The sequence below is a fragment of the Panthera leo genome, chromosome D1, assembly GCF_018350215.1.
Source record: "Panthera leo isolate Ple1 chromosome D1, P.leo_Ple1_pat1.1, whole genome shotgun sequence".
Classification (NCBI taxonomy): Eukaryota; Metazoa; Chordata; class Mammalia; order Carnivora; family Felidae; genus Panthera; species Panthera leo.
The window spans coordinates 73,360,370-73,380,860 of NC_056688.1; the positions used below are offsets into that span (position 1 = coordinate 73,360,370).

The following is a 20,491-nucleotide window of genomic DNA, read 5'->3' on the forward strand; positions in this document are numbered from 1 at the left end:
AATACAAACATACATTTTCTTCTACTTGGATTTGTTTATCCTAAACATATGGAGGTTTACTGACCAAATAAGCTAACATTACTTCTATATCCCATTAATAAAGAAAAAAATCAGCCCTTGCCGTCCAAGAACTGTCCTGGTGCTATCAGCTGCTGGGCCTCAGTGTTGCTATGAGCTAGCCTGGCGGTCACAGGTAGATCTTGATGGTCTTCTGCTGAACATGAGCTATTTCATAGAACATCAACATCAGATAAGACCACTCTATGACCATGATAGATTAAGACAAAAACAAGCCCATTCCAAGAATCATATCCAAACACAGACAAAACAAGAACATTGTCCGAGCCATAAAATACCAAGTATCTCCCTATACCAGCTAGAATGGGTGACTGATGCTGCTTTACCAATTATAGTTCTAGGCTTGCTTTAGTTTGCCCTCCCTATGAATAAGATTTATTGAGATACTCATAGAATTGTCCCCACTTTCTGACAATACCCAACCTAGAGTAAACCCTTTTCCCAAATCACCCAACCAAATCTCAAGTTCTGTCAGTCCTTTCTAACACCCTTTTACTGAGCCACCCCACGGTTGCCCATCATATATGCTCCCTCCTGATTCAATGAGTTATAAACCAAACTTGTTCTACTATAGGAGTGTTCCTGGTCATCTTTGACTAGTGGGCATTAACGATGTTTAAGATTATGAAATAGAAAATTGTGTTCAACTAAATTGAATCATTAAAATGACAAATGTTTTAATAGTAATTATATTTTTCAGTATGCATGATTTGTAGTAACCTGAAGTTAATTTCCAAGTTTTTTAAACTTAAAACGTGGAACTGATATTAAGTTAATTGATGGATAATCATCAAATACCTAGATAACTTCTAAGTAATGTAGAATATTGCATCACTGATTATTACTAAGCATGGTTTAAGTTGTACATGGTTTTCTTCTTTTTGTGTATTACAGTGGCTATAATAAACATGTTAATAAACATGTTCACTTTTGCTACTTTAAGAAGTTGAAAAGAGATGGAGAAGTCGTATTACTTTATTGATCAGTTTTGCTAGTGTGCTAGAAAACTCCTGTACAACAGGCAGATCTCACTTATCCATCCTTCCAGTTTTTTTTGTGCAATAGAATTTAGTTAACTTTGGTTAAAGGTTAGTCAACATAGGGGCTCCTGCGTGGCATAGCTGGTTGAGCATCTGACTCTTGATTTCAGCTCAGGTCATGATCTCACACTTCATGGGTTTGAGCCCCACATTGGGCTCTGTGCTACATAACAGTGCAGAGCCTTGCTTGGGATTCTCTCTCTCTCTCTCTCTCTCTCTCTGCCCCTCCTCTGCTCTCTCTCTCTCTCAAAAACAAATAAACATAAAAAAAAAGTTAGTCAATATAAATGATTAGACTATTCTAGGAGCAATACTTACAGAGAAATATAATGTATGCCTTTTTATTTTTCAAGAAAAAATAATAGCTTTTGTTCTAAAGCAGAGATTCTCAAAGTTTTTAGTCTCCAGATTCCTTTGTACTTATACTTATCATATTTGAAATCAAACCAAGAAAATTTTAAAGACTTTTATTGATTTATTTACAGTTAGCAATGATGATTCCATGCAATAAATAACATCTAAGTATTATAAAATAGCTTCAACTTCATGGATCTGAAAGAGAACCAATGACCTAAATTATAAAGTGTCAGTTTATTCCAGAATATTAAAAAGCACAGTGAAAGACAAAACTTAAAAAGTTGATTTTATTTTCCTTATGTCCACTTGGGCTGCACAGCAAAAGAAACCATCAACAAAATGAAAAGGCAACCTATAGACTCTCAAAACTGTTAAAATGGCTATTATTATAAAAACAGAAGACAGCAAGTGTTGGTGAGGATGTGGAAAAGGGGGAACCCTGGTATACTGTTGGTGGTAATGTAATGGTACAGCCATTATGGACATTAGCATGGAAATTCCTGAAAAACTTAAAAATAGATCCATCCTATGATTCAGCAATCACACTTTTGAATATTTATCAAAAGGAATTGAAATCAGGATCTTGGGGAGAGATAACTACACTTTCAGGTTCACTGGGGCATTATTCACAATAGCCAATATATGGAAATAATAAAAATTTTCATCAATAGATGAAAAGATAAAGAAAATGTGATACATACAAACAATGGAATATTATTCAGCCTTAAAAAGGAAAAAAAATCCTGCCATTCACAACAACATGGATGGACCTGGAGGACATTACACCAAGTAAAATAAGCCATAAAAAGACAAATACTGATGATCTTACTTACATGTGGAATTTAAGATAGTCCAACTCACAGAAGTCGAGAGTAGAATGATGGTTACCAGGGGCTGGGGAGAGGGGAAGATGGGGAGGTGATGGTCAAAGGGTCAAATTCCAGTTAAGTAAGATAAATAAGTACTGAAGATCTATTATACAGCATGGTGCCTATAGCTAACAGTCCTGTATCATACATTTAAAATGTTCTATTTTAGAACATACATTTAAAATGTTCTATTCTAGAGTAGATCTTACTTTAAGTGTTGTTACCACACATGCGCACACACACACACACACACACACACACACTCACACACACACAACACTAACAACAACAACAACAGTAAAGAGGGTGGGAGAAAACTTTGGGAAATGATGGATATGTGTGACCTTGATGGTGGTGATGGTTTCACAGGTATCTACTTATCTCCAAACTGTATTTGTTGAATTGAGCTGTATATGTTAAATATGTATAGCTTTTTATATGTCAGTCATAGCTCAATAAAGTAGCAAAAAAAAGTAAAAAAAATTGTGTTTACAGTTCTTTTGGGCTTTAGCCTAAGTATATATATCCCAAAATACTGTGGTCAAAAGTTACCTGAGTTACTAACCTTTTTATCTTTGAATTTTGGCCACACTCTGTGGTCTGACCTAGTTCATGGTTCCTTAGGGGCTAATTCCATACCCCAGGAAAATCCCAAACCAATCTATGGCCCAAAATGGAACCCACATCTAAGATCAAACCTGCTGCCCAGTCCAAACATTCAGGTCAGAAACCGGTTTATAATTCAGTCAGAATCGCAGCAGTACCATTGTCAATACAATGCGGTACCCAGATTTGTATTGACATAGATAAACAACCATGTTGTCCCTACCTAAGAGATCAGCTCAACTCAGAGCATAGTGTGTGCCAGTACAGCTTGACACAGACACCAAACCACTCCTGACTAACCTAGATTAGAACCAAAGCCTGGTTTAGGATGGCCTAGAGCCCAGAATATGCTAGCTCATTCCCAGACTCATTCCTTTATTAACTTGTTCAATAAATGTTTATTGTAGGCTTACTAGCTTCTAAGCACTGTGGTAGTTATTAATGCTTATCTTGGCATGGGAGCATTCCTGAGAGGCCTGCATCACCCTGGACACCAAAACGCACAATCTAGCTCCTCTTCCTGGATAGTCAACACTTCTCGACTGGTGTCATCAGATAAGTTCTCACAGAATTTTCTCATGACATCATATGGCGATTTTTTTATTACATAATAGCAAGTTCCATCATAGCCCCACCCGTAACCTTTTGACCCAGTAGATTTCTATATCTCCCTAGGACCATTCATTCAACAAATATTTATTAAATGTCTTTAGATTACTAAGCCCTGGAGACACAAAAATACTGCCTTTAAGTAACTCACTGTCTTGATTTTTACGGAAGGAGATGAACACATTAAAAGAAAAGCCTACTCTGGTTCTATAACAAAAGTATAACTTCTTTAATAAAGGTATCTTCAAAATTCTATGACAGCCTAATGGAGGAGTTCTTTCTTAATGCTAGGAGGGCATGGTTAGGGAAAATGATTTCTCCACTGTTCCTTGAAGAATGAGTAGGAGTTTAGTGAGAGAGAAAGATGTTCCAAGAAAAGAAGCAGTCTGAACCAGGGCATATAGACAGTAAGGAGAATAGGACGCTCCAAGGACAAATAATAGGAGATGCTATGGAATATCTTATCCTTGGAAGACATAAAAGTTTATACCACTTGAGGATAATAAGATTTGTTCTACTCCTGACCCAAGGATGTTTGACACCAAAGATATATCTGACAACAGACATATAATAAGAATCATGCCAATATTAATGAATTTTGGGGAAAAGTATCTTATAAATTGATTTCTGCTGATACAGCTTCTTTATTTTTTAATTTTATTTTTTATTTTTTAAAATTTACATCCAAATTAGTTAGCATACAGTGAAACAATGATTTCAGGAGTAGATTCCTTAGTGCCCCTTACCCATTTAGCCCATCCCCCCTCCCACAACCCCTCCAGTAACCCTCAGTTTGTTCTCCATATTTATGAGTCTCTTCTGTTTTGTCCCCCTCCCTGTTTTTATATTATTTTTGTTTCCCTTCCCTATGTTCATCTGTTTTGTCTCTTAAAGCCCTCGTATGAGTGAAGTCATATGATTTTTGTCTTTCTCTGACTCACTAATTTCACTTAGCATAATACCCTCCAGTTCCATCCAGGTAGTTGCAAATGGCAAGATTTCATTCTTTTTGATTGCCGCGTAATACTCCATTGTATATATATATATATATATATATATATATATATATACACTACATTTTCTTTATCCATTCATCCATCGATGGACATTTGGGCTCTTTCCATACTTTGGTTATTGCCGATAGTGCTCCTATAAACATGGGGGTGCATGTGTCCCTTTGAAACAGCACACCTGTATCCTGTGGATAAATGCCTAGTAGTGCAATTGCTGGGTGGTATGGTAGTTCTATTTTTAGTGTTTTGAGGAACTTCCATACTGTTTCCCAGAATGGCTGCACCAGCTTGCATTCCCATTAATTTCTTTTTAATGTTTTTAATTTATTTTTGAGAGAGACAGAGCACAAGTGGGGGAGGGGCAGAGAGAGAGAGAGGGACACAGAATCTGAAGCAGGCCAGCACAGAGCCCAATGAGGGGCTTGAACCCATGAACCATGAGATCATGACCTGAGCTGAAGTTGGACACTCAACCAACTGAGCCACCCAGGCACCCCTTTCATTTCTTGATTAATGAATAAATTGCAAAGCTCTCAAATACATAATATGGGCAAAATGCTCTGAGGTCAGAGTGGCAGGATCAGAAAGAATATTCTTGGGAATAAACGGGCAGGATATAAATATTCTGCTGCTTCTATCCTTATCACAATGATTTTTATAAGGGCTGCATACCTTTTTATATCAGAGATTGCCTTTCCATCCTATGACATACTTCCTCAACGTCGACTCAGCTTTTTGTTATATGGAATTCACCAAACCAGTGCCACAAACTTAAATGCCTATAAGTGCTAGATGGATAATATGAGTAAAGCTGGCTAAGTGGGGACTGGTAAACTAAAAGTATCTGCTTTGCCCAAAGAAGGAAGCTGTTATATTGCTACAGCTAGCCGCTGCCATGTAGGAAGGCAGACAAAGCATTGTCAGAACTCCAACATTTTCAAGAGAAGCCAAAAATTCTGATTTTTTATTATGGAAACTCCCAATTTGGCAACTAACTGGGAAAAAACCCAGCCCACTAAGGAGGCCAACAAAACAAGTCTATGGGCCTGATTCTACTCCTGGGCACCAGTTTGTGAGACTTTGTCTAAACCTTTCGTAGTTTTCTGTGATATCATACTTGAAAGAATGAAGGACTGTTCCATTTCCTTCTGACATTACTGATTTCCCAAATATGGACTCACCCCTCCTCCTCTTGTGCAGTACTATTTTGTACCACCTTCTAGTGATTTCAGAGTTTGCCCAACCCTTGAGGCATCAAATTTTACCCCTCTCCTTGTGTTATCATGAACTATGCTAACAGTCTTCCCTCCACTCTTGTCTAGCCACACCCTTAATGACAAATGAATGGCCCTACCACCTTGGAAAGGCAACTCATTCCTCCATATCGTTGCAATCCTTTGTATATCTCTTTGTATCAACCCTTGTGTCATGATGATGACATGATGGTGACCTCATCCCAGGACTGCAACTTGTGATGGGGAGTTGGAAGATAACCATTTGTATGGCATCACAAAAGGATGAGGTTGTTTGGGAAAGTTTCATGATGTCATATAAGAAAATGTCTGCATTAACATGGGGCACCTGGGTGGCTCAGTTGGTTGAGTGTCTGACTCTTGATTTCAGCTCAGGTCATGATCCCAGGGTCGTGGGATTGAGCCCCATATTGGGCTCTGCACTGGGCATGGGCCTGCTTAAGATTCTCTTGCTCTCTAAAAAAAAAAAAAAAAAAAAAAAGAAAGAAAGAAAGAAAAGAAAAAAGAAAATGTTTGCATTAACAAAGATTTTTGAAAGAATCATCAAAGTTACAGAAGGATGCTTAAAAATTGTGATTTAGATCCTTTAGAGTGAGTAAAAAGTAAAACTTAGTTTTCCAAGTATTTCAGGTTAACTTTTATCCTAATGTATTTTTATAGAAGATCTTGAAAGAGATTCTGCTCTCTGGATATACTGTCTGTTTCTTAACGGGAGTGAGAGGTTATCATTTTCATGGAATGAAAATCCAGAGATTAGAAATAAGATTTATTTTACTGTAGTCACTGCACATTTTAAGGCTTTTTGCTGGAAGGAAAGAAAATTATCAATGTAGCACACAATATTTATTTGATAATGTTCCTTACTACAGCATGACTAAATTTTATTCTCACTAAATTTTTATAATCCATGGAATATATACCTCAGGATTCTTCACACTAGTTTATTCTTTCTTTCTTTTTTTTAAGATTGTTAAGTGGGAGTAGGATTATTGTTTTAAGGATATTATAAAATTTTGGGGGTATGAATAGACTAATTTTTAAAGTAAGAGACTCTTGAAATTATGGTCATTATAACATGGATCTAGATATTATGACTTCCTGTTATTAATATTTATCTCCTATATGTCAATCACTATAATATCAGTAGGCAGAGGATACAATTTCCATTCTATTTCTAAAGAAAAAAATACAAAAACAAAAATCAAATCCCTTTGCTAAGACACTAAGAAAAAAAAATCCCTAACAACATAATGACCTAACATAATTAGGTGATCTTCCTTTCATCCATTCAACCAATACGTATTGTTTAAAAACTTTTTTTAAATGTTTATTTAGTTTTGAGAGAGAGAGAGAGAGAGAGAGAAAGACAGACAGAGCATGAGCAGGGGAGGGGCAGATAGAGAGGGAGACACAGAATCTGAAGCAGGCTCTAGGCTCTAAGCTGTCAGTACAGAGCCTGATGTGGGGCTTGAACTCAGGAACCACAAGATTATGACCGGAGGCAAAGTTGGACGCTTAACCAAATGAGCCCCCCAGGAGCCCCTCAACAAATATGTATTGATTGCCTACTGTATGCATCAGACACTGTGCTACGCTCTGGGTAAATAGTGATAGACCAAATAAGATCATATGGTCTAGTGAGAGAGGCAGATAAAAACAATTAAGGAAAGAAGTGTGTATATATGAATATCTATATATGTAAATGAATTTCACATATATATGCATACATACACACATACATATACTCTTAGGGAGAATAATAGAAAGGAAGAGAGGGAAATTACTTCAGATTGAGTGGTCAGAGAGGATTTTTCTGAGGCAGTGGCACTTGAATTCTAATAAGAAAGATCCAGCCATGTAAAATGTAGGGGAAACAGTGGTTACTGAAGTGTGTACAGCTTGGGCAAAAGCCTTAGCTTTTTTCTAAGAACAAAGAAACCAATACAGCTAGGGTATAGTGACTGAGAAGGGTTGTGAGAAATGAGGCTGAATGGAAAGATAGGAGACATCATGAAGAGCCTTGATAGAAGAGTAAGGAGTTTGGATAAGGAGCCATTGTTTTCTTTGTATTATGTTTTTATCTTAAAAAAATTTTTTTTAATGTTTATTTTTGTGAGAGACACAGAGCGTGAGTGGGGGAGGGGCAGAGAGAGAGAGAGAGAGGGAGAGAGAGAGGAGACACAGAATTAGAAACAGGCTCCAGGCTCTGAGCTGTCAGCACAGAGCCCGAAGTGAGGTCTGAAGCCACAGACTGCAAGATCATGACCTGAGCCAAAGTCTGAGGCTCAGGAGGGTCTATTGACTGAGTCTTCCAGGCACCCTGAAGCCACTGTTTTCATATAGAGCAGGGCTATGTTTTGAAGATCACCTCCAACTGCTGTGTGGAGAATGGATTGTAGGGGATCAAAGTGGGGCAGGATACTAGTTTGAGGCCATTTGCAGTATTCCAGTGAGAAATGATGATGACTTGGGCGGGGCTGGTAGCAGGACAGAGAGATATCATGTACCTTGGAGGTAGAATCAACAGAATGTGTTGATGGATTAGTTAGGTAGTATGAAGGAAAACTAAGAATCAAGGATGACTCACAGGGTTGTGGCTTGAGCAACTGGGTGCGTACCATTTACTGAAATGAGAAAGATAGAATGCTGAATAGGTTCTCTGGGAAGCAGATGTTAAGACAGAGGTGTAAAAGGTCTATCAGGGAATAACACTACTAAAAGGAAAAGCAGCAGAAGCAGAATTGTGAAGAGGGAGGTCACAGAAAGTGATGCAAAGCTGATCATCTCTGCCAGCCTAATGGGGAGCTCCAGGGCAAAGACTACGAGCTAGTGGAGTTCTGCATTGGAGTAGGCCCTTGTACTACCACCTTGCTCGTTCACTGGCTGGGAGCCTCCCCAAGAAGAGTATGCTCTCAGTTATATTCTAAGAAGAGTGTAACTTTGGCTCTAAAGCTGAGGTGGACCCTGAAGCAAGTAAGAACTAGAGGCTGTCAGCTAACCACACTCCTCAGAGCTGGGCAGCCAGTCCTTTCTTCAAGGGTATGTTAGCAGTATATCTCCATGCCTCCCACAAGGAACAACAGGTAGGAAAAGATCAAGAACTTAGTTTTAGACAAGAGGGTGAATTAAGATAGTTAATTATATCATTGAGTCGTCAAAAATTTATAGGCCTTCTCTAATAGGCCATTCAAATAGAAATACCATGCACAGAGTTGGAGGCAGTCTAGAGTTTGAAAGAGATGTTTGGGCGGGAGATAACTGAGAATTAGCATAAGTATATTTAATGTAATGGACTGGCTGGGATCACTCAGTAAGATTCAAAATTGTTTTTAACCCTGAGAGGTATCATTTTTTTAGGGACTGCTTGGAGGTAATTTGTGTCGTCAAATTGACCAGAGGGACAAGGGGGTAGGGTCTAGGAATGTAAAACATCCTGAAATACATGGCAAATCCTGCTCAATGGAGAAGTGCCCAACACAAAACACCAATAGTGCCCTTGTGTAAGAACTGGCCCTAGACAGAGAAGTGGTTCCAGAACCAACCCCTGAGACATTCCAACTTTCAGAAGCTGGGTAATGGAGAAGAATGTTGCAAAGGAGACTGAAAGGAGTGTTTACAAAGGTAGAAAGAAAACTAGGAGACAATGGTATCAGATGCCAAGAATGTAAAGTATTTAAAAGAGGGAGAAGTTAGCAGCAAAGAATTCTGCTAACAGTTGAACAAGACGAAGACAGGAAACTGTCCATTCAAAGGTGAGCAATCTAAGGGGAGTGGAGGAGATGAAAGCCAGATTGGCATAAACTGAGAGTAAAAGGGAGGGGAGCAAGTAGAGAAAGGAAATTTTAAAGGAATTTGAGTAAACAATAACCAGAGAAAGAATTTAGAGGGTGATTTGGAATCAAGGTAAGGATTTTATTTCAAATATTTTATTTTATTTTATTTTATTTTATTTTATTTTATTTTATTTTACTTTAATTCTATTCTTTTTATTTTTTTATTCTATTCTATTTTTAAGTAGGCTCCATGCCCAGCATGAAGCCCAATAGTCTGGCTCAAACTCACAATCCTGAAATCAAGACCTGAGCTGAGATCAAGAGTTGGATGCTTAACCAACTGAGCCATCCGAGTGCCCCTCAAATATTTTATTATGAAAGTTCTAAACACACAGAAAAATGGAACAAATTTCACAGCAAATATCACTAAATTCTATAATAAAAATGTTACTCTATTTCCTTTATCAAATCTTTTTATCCATCCATAAGAAAGGGATTTTTAAAGATGGAAAACACTCTTAGAGCATGTTTGTATGCCTAGAGCGTGATTCAATAGGTAGAGGAGATAAATGATACAGGAAAGAAAGAGGATAGTCAAGTGAAAAAAGTGAAGTCCTTGAGAACTGAGTGAGGGGAATGGATTCAGAATATAAGTCAAGGGACTGCCTTTTATTGTTACAGAAGGAAAGAAAGGAAATGACTACAGAATCATGCAGGTTTGTGGATTTGATAGTAGGAAAACGTGGCAGACACTACATTGTTGCTTAATCAACAGCTCAGGCCCTCTTCTCTTGCGAATAGAGCCCAAAATTTGGCACCAGTGGCCCAGACCTAGGGAGTTAATAGTGACTGGTATCAGCCAGTCATGACAGTCGCATTCCCCTTGGCCAGATACTAACTTTCCCATCATATCTTGCAGCTAAGAAAATGACCATATAACCTATTTCTAGTCCATGGAACTTAAGAGTTGTTTGCTGAGGGGGCTTCAGTGGAAGCTTTTCCTTTGCTAAGAAAAGGGGAAGGAACTTCTGACATAAAAGGACCTTTGTTGCTTTCCTCAAACTCCTATGTTTTTCCTATTTTTGAATGTGGTCAAGTTCATGATGCAGGAAGTATAATAGCCATCTTTCAACCTTCAATAAACTTGAAAATGAAAAGCTAGAGCTGAGAAAAGGAAAGAGACTATCATGACACTGTTTAGCAGCCGAAGCAATGCTGACCGCTATTTACCTCCAGACTTATGTTTTTTTGAGTTTATTTATTTACTTTGAAAGAGAGTGCAAGTGAATGCATGCAAGTGGGGGAGGGGCAGAGAGAGAGAGCTAGAGAGAGAGAGAGAGAGAGAGAGAGAGAGAGAGAGAGAATCCCAAGCAAGCTCTGTGCTCAAAGTAGGGTTCAGTTCCACAAACTGAGATGATGACCTGACTCAAAATCAAGGGTTGGATGCTTAACCGGACTGAGTCACCCAGGGGCCCCCGCTCCAGACTTATTTTTATCACAGAAAAATAAACTCCAATTCATTGAAGCCTCTGTAGTCAGGTTTTATGTCATTTTAGCTGAATACAGATATAGAATACGAGGGAAGTATGGTGGCTATTCCTTTTTTACTGCTGAACACCTCTTCCTAGCTTGATTCTGGTTATAGACTCTATTTCCAGGCCACAGGAATAGATACCTGATCTAAACAGAACTTAGATTCTTTCTGCTGAAAAATTTAAACTTAATTAGGAATACCCAAAGACATAAGGAGATAATCTATTATCCCTTCTAGAAAGAAGGCCCAAGATCTCTTGCCCCGGGAATTGTTTTCCTGCTTAGTCTGTCTTTGAGTTACTCAATTATCCTCTCAATAAATCTCCCTTTTCTTTAAGTTAGCTAGAATTGGTATCTGTTGTTTTAAACCAATGGTTCTCAACTAGGGAGATTTTGCCTTTTAAGGGATACCCGGCAATTTCTGGAGATATTTTTGGTTGCCACAACCGAGGGTGGTATTTTTGGCATCTAGAATGAAGATACCAGGGATGTGGGTAACATCTATAATACACAGTACAATCCCCCCAACAAAACATATTTGACGCAAGGTATCAGTAATGCTGTTGTTGAAAAATCCTGTTTTAAAACAAGATTTCCTTAACTTGTACAAGGAGCTTCTCAACAAAGCTGACTTAAGATCAAGTGAAAATGAGTGGGAATGTCAAATGGGAGGTCTAAGAAGCAAGAAACATGGAATGGCCTTCGTAAGCATGCAAGAGAGAATATGCTAAACACTGGAAGATTGCTGGGCAGTGGTTAGAGTCTGTCTGAGGTTGGTGACCATGAATTTAGAGACATGGGTCTAATGATATTTCTCTAGCAATACAGAACTACATTGCTAGAGATAAGGAAAAGGAATATTTTGAGTTTATCCACAGCTGGGTTTTTCTTCAGGTCAGAGAAATACAGGGAAAGAAATACAAGGGAGTTGATGTTTATATGGGACTTATATTACTGATGAACCAGAGAAATTAAGCTAGATAATGAAGGAAGAAATAATGAGAGAACTGATAATAAACACTGATGAGAAAGAAAAATTGCGAAAATAATCCCATTTACAATTGCATCAAAAGGAATAAAATACCTAGAAAATAAGTTTAACCAAGGAGATGAAATACCTATACACTGAAAACTGTAAGACATTGATGAAAGAAATTGAAGAAGACACAAATAAATGAAAAGATATTCCATGTTCATGGACTAGAAGAATTAATATTGTCAAAATTTCCATACTTACCCAAAGTAATCTATAGATTCAATATAATCCCTATCAAAATTCAAGTGATATTTTTTACAGAAATAGAACAAACAATCCTAAAATTAATATGTAACCATAGAAGACCCCAAGTAGCCAAAGCAATCGAGAAAGAATAACAAAGCCAGAGGCTTCATACTTTCTGATTTCAAACTATATTAGAAAGCTATAGTAATCAAAACAGTATGGCATTGGCATAAAAACAGACATAATAGCTCAGTGGAACAGAATACCCAGAAATAAACTCATGCATATATGGCCAATTAATTATTGACAAAGGAGCGAAGAATGAACAATGGGAAAGGATAGATTCTTTAGTAAATGGTGTTGGGAAAACTAGACAGCAACAAGTCAAAGAATGAAACTGGACCACTATCTTACACCATAAACAAAAATCAATTCAAAATAGATTAAATACATAATGTAAACCTGATACCATAAAACTCCTACAAGAACTTCAACATAGGTGTAAGCTCCTTAACACCGGTCTTGTTGATGACTTTTTAGAACTGACACCAAAAGCAAAGGTAAGAAACACAAAAATTAACCAATGGGACTACATCACATACAAAAGTCTCTGCACAGCAAAGGAAACCATCAGCAAAATGAAAAGGCAATCTATGGAATGGGAGAAAACATTTGCAAATCATATGTCTGGTAAGGTGTTAATAACTAAATATATAAAGAACTCATACAACTCAATAGCCAAAAAAAAAAAAAAAAAAAAAAAGGAGTGCCTGGCTGGCTCAGGCAATAGAGAATGCAACTCTTGATCTCAGGGTCTAGGTTCAATCCCCATGTTGGGTGTAGAGATTACTTAAAAAAATATAATTTAAAAATTAGCAACAGACCTGAATAGACATTCAAATGGCCAACAGACACATGAAATGATGCTCAATATCATTAAGCATCAGAGAAATGCAAGTCAAAACCACAATGGAATATCACCTCACTGACATACCTGTTAGAATAGCTATTATCAAAAAGACAAGAAATAACAAGTATTGGAAAGGATGTGGAAAAAAGGAAACCCTTGTGCACTGTTGGTAGGCGTGTGAATTGGTGCAGCCACCATGGGAAGTAATATGGAGGTTTCTTAAAAAATTAAAAATAGAACTACCATATGATCCAGCAATTCCACTATTGGGTATTTATCCCAATGAAATGAAAACACTAACTTGTAAAGATACCTGCATCTCCAAGTTCATTGCAGCATTATTTATGGTAGCCAAGCCATGGAAACAACCTAGGTGTCCACTAATGGATGAATGGATAAAGAGATTATGGTATTGATATACAATGGAATAATTTGGCCATAAAAATAAGAAAACCCTGCCATTTGCAACAGTGTGGATGGACCTTGAGGACATTATGCTAAATGAAATAAGTCAGATAGAGAAAGACAAATATCATATGATTTCACTTATATGTGGAAAGTAAAAACAAAACTGAACTCAAAGACAGAACAGATTGTGGTTGCCAGATCTAGGGGGTGGGGAGTGGGTGAAATAGGTGAAGGTGGTCAAAAGGTACAAACTTGCAGTTATAAAATAAGTAAATCCTGAGGATGTAAAGTATAGCATGGTGGCTATAGTTTAAAAATACTGTATTGCATTTTTAAAAGTTGCTAAAAGAGTAAATCTTAAGTCTTATCACAAGAAAATAATTTGTAACTATGTATGGTAACGGATGTTAACTAGACTTATTGTGGTGATCATTTCACAATATATACATATTGAATATATAATTCTGAAACATTATGTTGTCTACCTGAAACTAATATAATGTTATTTGTCAATTACATCTCAATGAAGAAAAAAAAAAAAAGAAAAAACCCCCGATGAAGTCACGTTGATCCAGATCAAGTGGTATCCCCTAGACCTTGTTAGAAATGCAGAATCTCAGGCCTCATTATAGATCTACTGAATCAGAAGCTGCATTTTAGCAAGATCCCCAGGTGATTTGTACGCACATTAGAAGCAATGGATTAGAGGATTTTATGAAGGTGAAAATTTTTGCACTGAGGATACTGAAAAGGTGATTCTGGCAGAATTTTCTAAATCAGGGGTTAGCAATTCTTTTTTTCTATAAAGAGTTAGGTAGTAAATATTTTTAGTGTTGAGGGCCAAAAGGTCTCTGTTACAACCACTCAACCCTGCAATTGTAGTACAACAACAACCAGAGACAGTACATAAACAAATGAGTGTGAGTATGGCTGTGTTCCAAGAAAACTATTCACAAAAACAGGCAGTTGTTTGACTTGGTCCAAGGGCCATAGTTTTGGTCATAGTGCTGACCTCTGTACTAGATCTTAATAAAAATGAGTAAGTCTTGGCTCCCAGGTAGAGCGTACTATTGAGTTTTCTTGTGTCTGATTACTTACTTTCTCTTCAGTAAATACTCATGCCTGCCTCCCTCTACCTTCTTCTGAACACAATGAAGAGCTTGGCCAGCTGATGTTCTGTGGGATCCTAGAAGAATTGAGAAGTGTAAGAATTGAGGTATTAGGAAGCCAGATCTCCTTGACACCATTTTTTTTCCTGCTGGAAATATCAACAGATGTGCAATGGGGGCAGGCTTCACATCAGCTGGTTCTCAGGAATTGTTCCCTTCCATTTTCTCCTCGCCTCCAGTAAATTCATTTTGAGCTTCTCATCTGAGCTGAGGGAAATCAAGAAAGATACTTTATCCTTGCGTAGACCAGGTTGAGCAATAGCCCCTTGATGGCAGTGGCAGTGATAATCAGATAGGGATTCAAAGTTAACAGGCTGGGGGTGGGGGAAGGGAAGAGAATAATATCTATTGAGCATCTCCTTTCTTTCTTTCTTTTTTTTTTAATTTTTTTTTTTAACGTTTATTTATTTTTGAGACAGAGAGAGACAGAGCATGACGGGGGAGGGGCAGAGAGAGAGGGAGACACAGAATCTGAAGCAGGCTCCAGGCTCTGAGCCATCAGCCCAGAGCCCGACGCGGGGCTCGAACTCACGGACCGTGAGATCGTGACCTGAGCTGCAGTCGGACGCCTACCGACTGAGCCACCCAGGCGCCCCGAGCATCTCCTTTCTAACACTTTATATACATCATTCGAATCATTACAGTAAGTCCAGTACTAACATCCCAGGATACAGATGTAGAAACTGAAACCAATATTTTATCAAACATTAAAATAGCAGTTACTGTATGCCAGGCACTGGTCTGCTTCACAAATATAAACTCATTTAATCTTTAGAACTCTAAGAGGGGAAACTATTATTGTCTCCATGTTATTTTTATTTTATTTTATTTTAATTTTTGAGAGAGCGAGCAAGCTTGAGTTGGGGAGAGGGGCAGAGGCAGAGAATCTTTTTTGTTAATGTTTATTTTGGAGAGAGAGAGTGCACGCATGAGCGGGGAAGGGGCAGAGAGAGAGGGGGACAAAGGATCTGGAGCAGGCTCTGTGCTGACAGCTGACAGCCTGATGCGGGGCTTGAACTCATGAACCCTGAGATCATGACCTGAGCCCAGGTCAGATGCCTAACCGACTGATTCACCCAGGTGCCCCTTATTGTCTCCATATTAGATATGGGGAAACTATGCTATGGAGAGAGGTTAAGTAATTTGCCAGAGGAAATTAAGTTAATAAAGATAGAGCGGGGTTTTTAATCCAGGCAGGACTGGGACCCAGTTCTGATTCCAAAACCTTGTTTTTTCCCCCTTGTACTGTAATAATAGTATGTTCTCCAGTCTTCCTCCCCAATAGGAGATTTTCCATCGGTGCTAAACCCCCTACGTTTGGGGTTACCTATTAAGTAAAGTAACATTTCTTTATTAGTCCCATAATATAGGATGTTTTCAGGGCTCATTATAACGTTTCTATTTTTCTCTACCACAAAACAATATTTATTAGTATAAGAGATGCAGCTGCCTGCTTTATATGCACATGACATCCTGAAATATTTTCCTCAGCAATTTCTCCTAATCCTGGATCTTGCTGTTTAATCTTTGTTTATCCTGTCTTCCTTGTCTTCTCTCTTTGTTCATGCCAGAATATTGCTGAGAACAATGCTGGCATCTCAGTCACCAAGCTAGTGTACGTTATCCTTTTTACTTCCATTTTATTGCTGGGCTGATCCAATTTTCTTATTTTCCATTATTCACCTCCGTGGATTACTATAAATAATCTAGATAGATTATTACCAGATCTTTCAGGGTCTCCCCTTAAAGGGTCTATCTCGAATCTTAGTGTCTGGATTAGGCACTATGCGTTTGGCCCTGTGGTAGATAATGGGGAATAAAAATGTGGAAGACAGTTCCTGCCTTTAATGTGTTTACAGTTTAGCGTTTTCCATAGTGTTGAGATGTGGTATTGTCTCCTGATCTGACACTAATATTGATTACTAATGATACATAACCAATACGTAATAATATTTCCCATGTTTTTCAAATTGAAATGCAGTGCTCCTACACCATAACCTCTTGAATATCCTTTCTTACTCTAGTGCTTTTGCTTTCCAATCTACCCATCGGAACAGAACATGATTATTTTCCTTACATTTACCTGTTATTAAACCTTCATTAGAGGCAGAGTCACAACATTCTAAGACTTTGATGACGGTAAGGGAGAAAGTTTAAGATTTTGATTTAAAAAAACCAGACAAGAGTTTCTAACTGAACCTTAAAAAGGTTTGAGGCACTGTTCTAAGTATGTTGATGGGAAGTGTGTCAGAGCAAAGTTTGCTGGTCTTAGACACCAGAGACTTGAATTACAGTCACTAAGCCACTAAGGTGAGAATGGCTAACATTTATTGACCGTTTACTATGTGCCTGTCACTTTTCTACTAACGCTGTAAGGAGGGTTCTATTATTATCCTCATTTTACAGACAAGGAAACTGAAGCACAAAGCGCTTAAGTAACTTAGAATACCTATGATAAACTGAATCCGGTTTTGCAACATAGGCAGTCTGGCTCCAAATTGGTGCAGTTAGTTATTACCCTCCATTACTTCCTGATAAAAAGAAGTAACCATTATTAACATATATGCAGCAGGTTCTGTACCGGTTTTCTGGAATGTTATACTTATCTAATGCTCACTAATAACTCTGAGGTAGATACTATTTTTTGCAAGCTAGAAAACTTAAGGCTCAGAGCGATACTATTATTTGGCAGACTCAAGCGCAGCCTCGAGGCTCCAAAAGTTTCTGTAACCCTCGAAAACACGAACTACGTATATCTTGGAGCCTCAGTCAGTTTTCCCATCTTTAAAGTGAGGGGGGTGGTGGAGTAGCGTCTCAGTTCTACGAGGGGAGGGTATAGAGAAAAGAGAAGTGTGCACAGAGGGGTGTGAAAGGGGTAGTAAAAAGCAGTCAAGCTCAGTGGCCGAGGGCCTTCCATAACCCGGGTGGGTGAGGTTGCAAAGGGGACACAGATTCCCGCCAGGGATGAGGCCGGGGGTGTTAGCCCCGAGCGAGGCCTGTAGGCGAAAAAGGGCCTGACAGCCTGTCTCTGACGGGTCTGGGCGCTGCCTACGCAGGCCGGCAGCCAAAGGGGAGGCGATCCCTGGGGCTTTGTCCCGATCCCGGGGCAGCACCTCACCCGCCCAAATCCTGCTTCGCAGGCCTCTCCATGAAAGCCAGAGAAGGAAGGGGCGCGGCTTCCCGGTCCGCGTCGTAGAGCGCCACGTCCCTCTTGGCTTAGGCTCCCCCAGGCTCCTTCGCGTTCTTGCTCCACACCGCCCTCCTCTCAGCCGGCGGGCGCCGCCTCGTCTCCGCCCCCGCCAATCGGCAGCTTCCGCGATCCCACTCGGACCAATCAGCGGCTGCCGGAGGGGCGGGGGCTGTCGCCAAGGCAGCGAGGAGGCGGGAGAGCGCGGTCAGTGAGGTATAGAGCAAAAAATCGCGGGCGGGGGGCTGGAGAGACAGGTTTGTGCACTGCGTCCATTCAGCAGGCGGAGCCTTGCACGCCGAGATCCGGCGAGGTAAGGCCGGTGGCCGGAGGTGGGTGCGGATACGCAAGGCTGGAGGCTGGAGCGGGTCCTGAGATAGGTAGGGCTCAGGTTTTCGCCTGCCTTACGCTGCAGTGAGAATGGAGAGGGGGAGCAGCATAGTGGGTGGGCAAGGGTGGAGGGGCGCTTCCAGTTGCATCCTGAGGCATAGGGTCCCTTTCTCCACTCCACTAGCTGCAGGGCACCCAAGCTTTCTTTGGGGTAGATGAGGGTGACAGGCTCTTGGCGGGAAGCAGGCGTGGGTGAGTGCAGGACAGAGATTCAGAAGGGGTCCACCCCACCTTGGCAGGTTGATGGGCGAGGGAGGTGCCCACTGGTAAGGGGGGTGTACTCTTCAGCTCCCTGCTTATGCTCATCATTCCCCGCGCGGTCGAGCAAAACTAGGCCGGCGAATCCTGCTGTTCTGCCGGCCTGTTAAGCCGGCAACCCTTGACACTTAGGAGAGAAAGTTCAAGTCAGTTGTGGTATTGTTTTCCCTTATGTGACAAACCTTTGGTGTGAGATGCGATCTTTCGGTTTCTGAAATGGTACTTCCTTGTTGTGTTTCCTAAATGGTAACTTAGCAAGCAAATGGAGTTATTGTGGTTTGTGGTGGCAAATGGCCTTGGTTGGCAATTATTTTACAATATCCAGGTATTTTACAATATGGAGACAGAGAGAGAGAGAGGGGGGGAGTGAGAAAGTATGAACATGAACCTTTGAACTATTATTCTGAGTTCTGGGAGACAGAACCTCTTGAGATTTTCAGAGTGTTCACTAAACTCCTAAATTGGATAATGTACATTTACACCAGTGAATAAGTAAGTGCTCCCATGTAAGCCTTTTATTAAGGCTATTAAATCCATGGATGAATATGAACGAATATCAAATCACTTACTATTATCTTGGTTTAAAAAAGGGGAGGGTGAAAGGGGGAGGTTAAATGCAAGTATTTCTGATAGCCAATTTTGTCTGAAGGAGATTCTGGACTTTCTCTGAAGAATTGAAAAAATTGCCTAGACAATTGCTTTATGGAATTTGTTAAAAGTAGTATGGCTAATGGATTTGGATCTGATATGCACATATTTCTGACAGTTCTGTTTGAAGGAGATTCTGGACTTCCCCTTGATGAGACAGTTGCTTTAAGGAATTTGTTAAAAGTAGTATGACTAGTGGTATAGTAGATTTGGATCCTATAACTAATGGCTTCTTTTATGATCTATTTAAAATTTTTGTTTCTTAAGGCCTTCCCTGGTGAATTCTGTTGAATAATTAGAGTCAGGCAATATCCAGATTCTCGAATCTTGTCCCTTATGGAAATTACCTCAGGATTCATCCTGATTAAAGCTGAATGTGAGTTCTTGTTTTATAAAACTTGATCAGCAAGTTCAACAAATGCTGAGCAAACAAATGCCTCAACAAATATTCCTCAGTTAATAGGGCCCAAAATTTAAAAAAATGGAAATTTGGAATTAGAAATCTCAAATAATATTACTGTCGTCATTGGGGTGAACGTGGGAACTTCTGTTTCTCATCTTGTTCTTTAAACTCCCCATGATCTGGGGCATCTGGGTGGCTCAGTCAGTTAAGCATCTGACTTCGGATCAGGTCATGATCTCATGATTTGTGAGTTCAAGGCCCACATCAGGCTCACTGCTATCAGTGCAAAGCCTGCTTCAGATCCCCCCCCTCCTTCCCCTGCTTGAGTTCTCTCAAAAAAAATAAACATTAAAAAAAACCAAAAAACTCTCCATGATCAGTCTCACTTTCTAGTGATAAATTCATATCTGTCTCCTGTGGTTACTCATGCTGTTCTCTTCCAGCTGTCTTAATTAATTTACCCATCTTGCAAGGACCAAGTCCTGGGTGTGTTTACCTTATTCTGCTCTCTGTGTTACTGTTCGTATCACACATTTTGTTTACTTCATTCAGCATGCTTTTTGTCAAGTTGGTTTGTGCTCTGTAAATACCAGTTAAAATGAAATGCACAGTGAAAGCAATGAGGGTACCTTTTAAAACACTAGCTATTGATTATCGTCACTAATATACACTATCAGCATGATCAATACCAGTGTCTTTGTGTTTTAAGATATGTTGTGTATCTCTATAGACCTATCAACCTAATTTTGTTAGAATAATATTTAA

The 20,491-nt window shown here is 39.3% G+C and overlaps 1 protein-coding gene and 1 long non-coding RNA gene across 3 annotated transcripts in view; one reads left to right on the forward strand and one right to left on the reverse strand.

Moving 5' to 3' along the window:
* Window positions 1-1,570: 1,570 nt before the first annotated feature.
* On the reverse strand, window positions 1,571-18,092 carry LOC122199912. Its single transcript, XR_006193655.1, has 4 exons — window positions 17,959-18,092; window positions 14,770-14,857; window positions 2,309-2,369; window positions 1,571-1,670 (listed from the first exon to the last, which is right to left on the reverse strand). It is a non-coding gene; the product is annotated as an uncharacterized LOC122199912 (long non-coding RNA).
* A 152-nt stretch (window positions 18,093-18,244) lies between these two features.
* NUCB2 (nucleobindin 2) overlaps window positions 18,245-20,491 on the forward strand; it is a 41,265-nt gene continuing 39,018 nt past the window's right edge. Inside the window, exon 1 of one of the 2 annotated variants that reach the window (XM_042904938.1) lies at window positions 18,245-18,340. The gene's annotated coding sequence lies outside the window, so the exon portion shown is untranslated. The remainder of the gene's footprint in view (window positions 18,341-20,491) is intronic. The other variant, XM_042904939.1, reaches the window with a different exon arrangement.